Genomic DNA, 7487 nt, shown 5'->3' on the forward strand with positions numbered 1-7487 from the left:
ACATTATATATATATATATATATATATATATATATATTTTAATGAAAAATACATATTTTTAAAGATTTTCATTCATGTTTTCAAACTCAAAGCATTAGAATATAGAGAGAAGACAACATATGATCAAAGTATGCTGATGAATAAATCTATTATATCAAAATGGCACCAGTGCACTGTCCAATACATGTAATATATAGAGATCAAAACAAAAACACATAACGAAGGAGGCTCTAAATGGTCTCTACAACAAAACATCACTAGTCACTACTGCTAGAAAAGCCAACATCATCTGGCTCATACTCTGAATCGAAGATGGGGAAACCCATGGCTCCTCCTATTCATCAAGATCTCCAACTACAACTCTAGAAGTAGTAGCACTCCTTACAAATGCTCGCACAAATGCAATGAGATAGCTGTGAGGAAATGTGAGGGGGTTGGGTCACTTTTATAGTCTTGGGAGAGGGGTAGAGGAATTAGGAAAAACAAAAAAACAAAAGAAAAATCAGTTTCAAGCCCGCCTTGTCACCCTTATTTCCCGCAGACCAACACGACCGGTTTAAGACAGGCTTGGTCGAACCAGCTGGTCTGTTACCGAACCGGCCGAGTCGGTGTCTGGCTCAGTCGGTTTGGTAATGGACCGGCCGTTGGACTGGTTTTTTGACCGAGCTGGCCAGGGCAGGGGTTTGGCTTGGTCGACCAGGCCTAATCCGATTCAGACTGGCCTAGTTTTAAAACTATGGGCCTAGACCGGATAGGGAATACAAAGGGTCCTTTTGCAGAAATCCTTTTTCCGTTTTTCCTTATGCTCGAGCTGCTTTCTAAGCTCTACACTACACAACCGAAGTGTTGCCTACTTGCACCAAGCACTTTGTATTTTGGCACCCTTCTCTCTGGCAGTTTGGAGTCATCCAATCAAGAAATTCACTTCTATCAACAAATATGGTTAACAACCTTTGATTTTGGTGAATTGGGTATACCTCTATAAGAAATGGTCTCAACAACTACCTCACACCAACAGAGGGGCATGAATACCAATATATGTGATGCCCCCTTCCACGCGATTGTTGCCCCTTGGTGGTTGGATCTCACTATGTCTTTTGGCATTCCTGAATCATATATAATTTATCCCTTGAAAATGCTGCAAACAGAACCAGAAAGAAAAGCCGACAAGATTGAAACATGCATCACAGAATAAACTTCAAAACCTAATGGCACCAAGAAGGTTTTCATTGAACTCTCGGGAGAGGAATACTCCCTTTATCCAACCATGCTTACAAACGAGGAACACCATCCTTTATATAGTTGAGGAAAGGAATTTCCTATGCAACAAAATAATATTATTTAGGGAGGACCTTGAACCTAGTCTAAAAAGATTAGATCTAGTTTAACTAAAAATAATAATAATATTAGTGGAAAAAGGCACATGTACAATGTTCAAATGATAATTCCCACTGGAGGGGTTTTATCCGCCCAATTATAGCAGAAGGGATTTACACAGAATGAATTTTGGAAAGCAAGCTCAACATCTATTGAAGGGTCTGGACTCTGGTCCCACTCTTTAAATAAAAAATGCAATGTCCAACTTTAATCACGTCAATGTGTCCACGTGTCCGAGCTTTGTGGTCCAACTAGTTGTAGGAATTGTTTTGTGATTGATTGCAGTGGGATCAGCCAATAGAAACCTATAATTCATATGCTCATGATTATTTTTAACAAGAAGGCTTCTAGATAAAAAGGGCCAAAGTCTGCACCAACGGGAGTGTTATCAACTTATCAGTCAGCTTTACTAGACAAGGTGCCAGGGATCGCGACCAACTTAGTTTGAATTTCCGGCGAGATATATGAACATTTAATTGTGGGGGAAGTGATGGATCCTGTCAATTGCCTTTGTGTTCTCTCTACAATTTTCATCCCATTCTTTAGTTGAAACAATAACATGCTCATGGTCTCAAATGAATTTATTTTGTCCTCTTGCTTTTCCAGTGTGACTAGGGCTGTCCCTTTCAACCTCTCTAAATCATCCACACCAATCTTCTTTCTTTACTCCCATCACTGACTCTTTGTAACCTTAGATCCAGTGCATGGGCATTGCCATCCAGTTTCGATGTGGCAAAAATCAGAAGTGTTGTGGGTTAGTGATCGGAACCTGCCATGTATGTTCTCACATTTATTCTGGCCCATTTCATCCTGATCCTCTCTTCTGCCACTCAATAATTCATCTTTGTTAGCTCCACTCTATGCAACTCTCTAATTCCTTAATTGATTCTCAAATCCCTAAATTCTTCAACAATGCATCCTTCATGGAGGAAAACCCTCAAACAGCTGACTGGCAGTCTCAGAAATCTTGTCCATTTAGGGAGCCGTGACCTTTCTAACCCAACAACTAACCCTTTTTCTTGGAGAAAATTGAAGCTGGGAAGTCAAAATAATTTGAAACAACAGCTTCAAAGGAAGAAATATTTGGAACAACAACCTCTCCTTATCAGAATCAAAAACTTGTGCTTGAATTCCAATCATGTTGTTCGATCATCCTTAATTTCTGTTTATTTTTTTTACTGTGTGTAACACTCCCTGTATATTGAACCCTAGAGACTTCAACAACACAGATAAAAGTTGGCAAATGTATCTTTCCTGACCTTTGACAGAGATAACTAGAAAGTGGCAGGCTCATTTTTTGTGGATACTCTTGAAGGAGATTCTTACATAATCCTGTAAGTCCCCATTAAGTGGCACCAATAATAAAACTTGGTGAGTTTCCCATGGCTGAGAACGAACACATAGGTGAAATCTCACATCATTAATAATAGCAGGATTGGCATTAAATGGGTGAAACTTCGCATCATTAATAATAGAAGGATTGGCATTAAATCTGGCACACCAGAGAGTCGGGAATTCACTTGCACCTTACCAAAAACTTCACACTTCAAAAGAAATCCATCCTTGTTGATAATGGCATCAAAAACTTCATTGTTTGGATGTTTTAGGTCACTTGCATGCCATGGAGCATGAGTTGCAATGGCACGTGGAAGAGTATTGCTCACACTTGAAGAACCCCCAATCACAACATTTAAACATTCTACTGACAATATTTGGTGGTGCAATTATATCATTCAAAATATTAGGTTGTTTAGTTAAAGGAAATCCACTATCCATCTTCTCATCCAAAAGCTGATATACAATAACGAAGTTATGTTTTAAACTTTTATGAAATCCTCAATAAATCTCCCACTTAGGCTTCTAGAGCAGCATGTGTTTTAACTTTTAACTGTAGTTTTGACCAATGATTCTGCTTTGATAGGAGCTAGCTCCTCTGAGACAAGTTCTGTTGCATCTTCAGTAGCAGCAACAACAACAACAACCTGTGCTTTTGTGACTTGTTTATCAGGTTGAGACAACCTAGTATAACCAAAGGCAACAACAACAATGCTCTGTTCTCCTGTTGACAGATCTGCTAGCAAAGCAAGCCAAGCATCTTGGTGCTTTTTATCAATATCAGCGAATCCAGATTTTCAATATCAGTGTCAATACCTGCCATGAGACTTTCCTAGTGACTTCTGATAACTCTTTCCTTTTTAAAGCAACCTTCCAACACTCAGATATAATTTACCATTGGAATCTGTAAAGAATTCTCCATTTGAAGAAATGTTTGTCATGAGTCCCTAGATTGTCATCAACTGGAAATGGTCTAACCAGGAAATCCACTTCAGCATCCTATGCATTCTTGTACAGGTTAAATACCTTCTATTTAAAATGCTGGTAACAGAGGGAATTAAGCCCAACTTAGTGCTATGGTAAACATGGTACCTGTAATAGAGTCTATATTTAGAACAAGTGGAGTACCCCTCAAAAGGTAGCTGCCTAACCAAAGAAAGAAAATTGGAAATTGAATAATGTTAATCCCAATTGGGCAATATTTGAAATTTCAATTGTGGGTGACATAAGCACTTTGCCATGGGGAATCAAGTTAGTCCCAGTTCAAGGGGAGGATATGCTCCTGCAATATTGTGGGTGAGGTGGATCTTGCTTAGGATCTACCTCACCTACCTGGGTAAAGTTGGTCTCAAGGGGTAGTCTATGTATAAGGGGGAAAATCTACAAACATCAAGAAGCCAAACACAGTGGAGATAAGCCAGAAGTCAATATGCATATTTTCCTGCTCAAGGTCTTAATAGTTATGAAGAAAGTACCCTGCAAAATATTGTATCAATGAAGTTGAACAACGAAGCTTGATAGGAAGAAACCAGGAAGATAAACTAGTATTAGTAGGAAGAAACCAAGAAAATTGATGTAGAACCTAGGGTTCACTTTTATTTATGGAGAATAGAGGTTGCTTTAGCATAGACTTAGAAAAGAAACTAAGGGCAAGGCATATTGGGCCTGACAATGGTCAAGAACCTACAATTAATGAGATTGGCACTAGTCTCACAGACAGTACAAGCAACAATGTTCCAGAGAAACTTAATGATTTATACAAAAAATCACTGTTGATGATGTGGAGACTGTAATGATGGTTACAGGGAATCTTACGGGAGATTACAAGACTTAATCATGCATGTGATAGAGAGGTTGGTCCAGTTTCTTGCCATTTCTATTTTGTACTTATTTGAAAAGGTCAAGAGTTATAAGTGCTACTATTTGGTTTGGTTTATTGATGCTTTGCCTTGTATATTTAATATCTTATACGAATTAGGTTTGCAGTCTGCTTGTATGATTAGATTCTGCTTCACATATAATGTTGTATGAAGTTGTTTATATCTTACAGTGCTCTGTAGTTTTCTTTGTAGTTTTATTTATCCAGGAAAGAAACTTCTCCAATGCTTTTCTAAATGTCATTTAATACCGTCTATGATACTGATGCAGTTGGATTGGAGATTTAGTGGCATAGTAGAAATTTTGGTGGATGAATTTTTTTTTAATTAATTTGTGTCAGCTACAAATCTATAGATTTTGTATGAATTGTTATCTAGTATTGACATTTTTCTGAACTGACACTGCCCTTATACTAGTATGGTTTAGCTAAATGAGAAACAATTTTTATTTTCCCGAACTACTGATAAGACGTGCATGTTGTTAAAGATGGACAAATTTTGAGTCGATAAGCTGTTTGTTTTTTCTCCCTCTTGCATATAGCTAGTTTTCTCAATGTCTGAATTTGACATGGCTTCTTGAAACTTACGATGTTAATGTTTCCTACTTGTGTTTTCATTTGGTATTATGCATGTGCTAAGTAGTTTTTTTCTTGAATATGTACTATACCATCAACATTACAAGGGCTTAAATGAAGAGCATGTTGAATTAGCTTTCTTGAATATTTCTATTTAATATTCATGTAAATTACTCTGATACTTACTGCAGAATGTAGAAATTGGTGTTACAAAAGTGAGCCCAGTTGGTTATGGTAAGATCATTACTATGGATCTTAGGCTGATTTTGATAATGGCAGGTCTTGTGAATAGGTCGAGATTTTGGATAATGGTGAAGATCATTGATTGCCTGTAACAAAAGCTTCCATGCAATGGCCACATATTTCTCTCATTACTATGGATCTTAGGCTGATTTTGATAATGGCAGGTCTTGTGAATAGGTCGAGATTTTGGATAATGGTGAAGATCATTGAGTGCCTGTAACAAAAGCTTCCATGCAATGGCCACATATTTCTCTTGCTTCGCATATCTTGGAATAATTCTTTTGGAATTTTGTTATTTGGTCATTTTAAATGACTAGGGTCTTGCATTGAAGCAAATTGATAAAATGATTCTCAGTTATGCCTTGACAAGAGTTACATGTTTGGTATATCCTTTTCATTTTATTCTCTCGACATTTCACCTTTCAATTTGACATTGAATTGAAAAGAATCTGTCCTAATTTGTCACAACTACTTTTCCTTACAATGAATGACAATCTTATATGCTTTTTTGTGTTGACTTCACAGTTGGTCCTTGGCATCTTTAGATTCATCCTTTCCTACTTTAAGGTTTCCTTTCTTTTTTGAGTGTTCTTTTACAGTTTTCCATGGAAATCTACCCCATTCTTTTCAAAATAGGTGCAAAACCTTTTTTTCTTTGAAATTAGAAGAAATGGTCACATATTTAGCACTTCAGCGATGCCAGATAGGAAATTCAAAACTAGACAAAACTAATAAATTTATGTATCTTAGTTTGACTTACTCGTTGGTACTAATTTTAAATTTTAGCGTGTTTGAATTAGCCCAAAAGAGTAAGGTTTTTTGGTAAAATATCCCCCAATCAGTTCCCTGGAATTTTTAGATACCATAAATGGTTACATATTTAACACTTTAGCTATGGTTGATGGGAAATTCAAAACTAAACAAAACTCAGAAAAAGAGGTATCTTAGTATGTTTTACCCATTGGTACTGAATTTAATTTTCATTGTTTGAAATAACATCAAGGAGGATTTTTCAGTTTCTTTGAATTCAGTGTATTTTGGTAGTTTGTAGATTGCCACATTTTTTTTTTGGCTTTACCTCATAACCTATTTGGAAATGAAGTTTATTTGCAGTTTGAAGGATAGAGAAGGGAATGCTATTTCTTACTTGTTTGAATTGTTTTATTGCAAAATTTGATTGACTTTATCATACATTTTTTGGGTATATGTTGAAGTTTATTTGCAGTTTTAAGGATAAAGAAGGGTAAGTTATATATTTCTTGTTCGAATTGTTTTATTATAAAAGTTGATTCACTTTATCATACACTTTTTTGGTATGGAGGCTTGTTTTGTATCAGTGGTTGCCAATAAGTAGATATTTGTAAATACATTAACTTAAAAGAGCTAGTGAAGGTATTCATTGGAAAGACTATATCTAGGGGTAGAGAGTTCTGACTATTTTGACAATGTGAACGCAAAGATTCAGGAATGAAACTCACTGGAAACAATTGAAAGATGGATGTGCCCTTGTTGATTAATTATCCAAAAGGATTCTACAATTAATTTGCTGCGTTTTCTTAATGGTGGGATGGAAATCTTTATTTAACTTTGAGTGGCAAAACCATTCTTTTGAGGTGGAGATCTTGGACACCATTAAGGAGAGTATACAAGTAAGCTAGGCAAACATACAAGTTGAGGAGGGGATACATTCTAGCTACTAACAGTGAATCTTGGTAAAAAGCGATTGGAGGATGGTTTTACCTCAAGTGATTATAAACATTCATAAGAAATCATCTCTTTACTTGGTTTTGTATTTGAGAGGTGGAATGCATATTTTTGTCGAAACTCTAATTGGGAAGACAATTACTCTTGAGGTTGAGATTTCAGATACCATAAACAAGTCAAGGCCAAAATTCAAGGCAAGGAGGGAATTCCTTGAGATCATCAAAGATTGTTCTTTGTTGGGAAAGCAATGTGAAGATGATAGAACTCTAGCCGATTATGACATTTATAGGAATCTATAATGCTTCTTTTCCTTCATTTTTGAGGGGGTATGCAGATTTTTGTGAATACATTCATTGATAAGAGTATTACAGTTGAC

At 36.4% G+C, this 7487-nt stretch overlaps 1 long non-coding RNA gene across 1 annotated transcript in view; it reads left to right on the forward strand.

Moving 5' to 3' along the window:
- LOC149237844 (uncharacterized) overlaps positions 1–5915 on the forward strand; it is a 78165-nt gene extending 72250 nt beyond the window's left edge. The window contains exon 3 of the long non-coding RNA XR_016246329.1: positions 5356–5915. This is a non-coding gene — a long non-coding RNA (uncharacterized LOC149237844). The remainder of the gene's footprint in view (positions 1–5355) is intronic.
- The last annotated feature ends 1572 nt before the right edge of the window (positions 5916–7487 follow it).

The sequence above is a fragment of the Pinus tabuliformis genome, chromosome 8 (genome assembly GCF_031772625.1).
Source record: "Pinus tabuliformis cultivar Carrire ecotype Pingquan chromosome 8, CPIR1, whole genome shotgun sequence".
NCBI lineage: Eukaryota > Viridiplantae > Streptophyta > Pinopsida > Pinales > Pinaceae > Pinus > Pinus tabuliformis.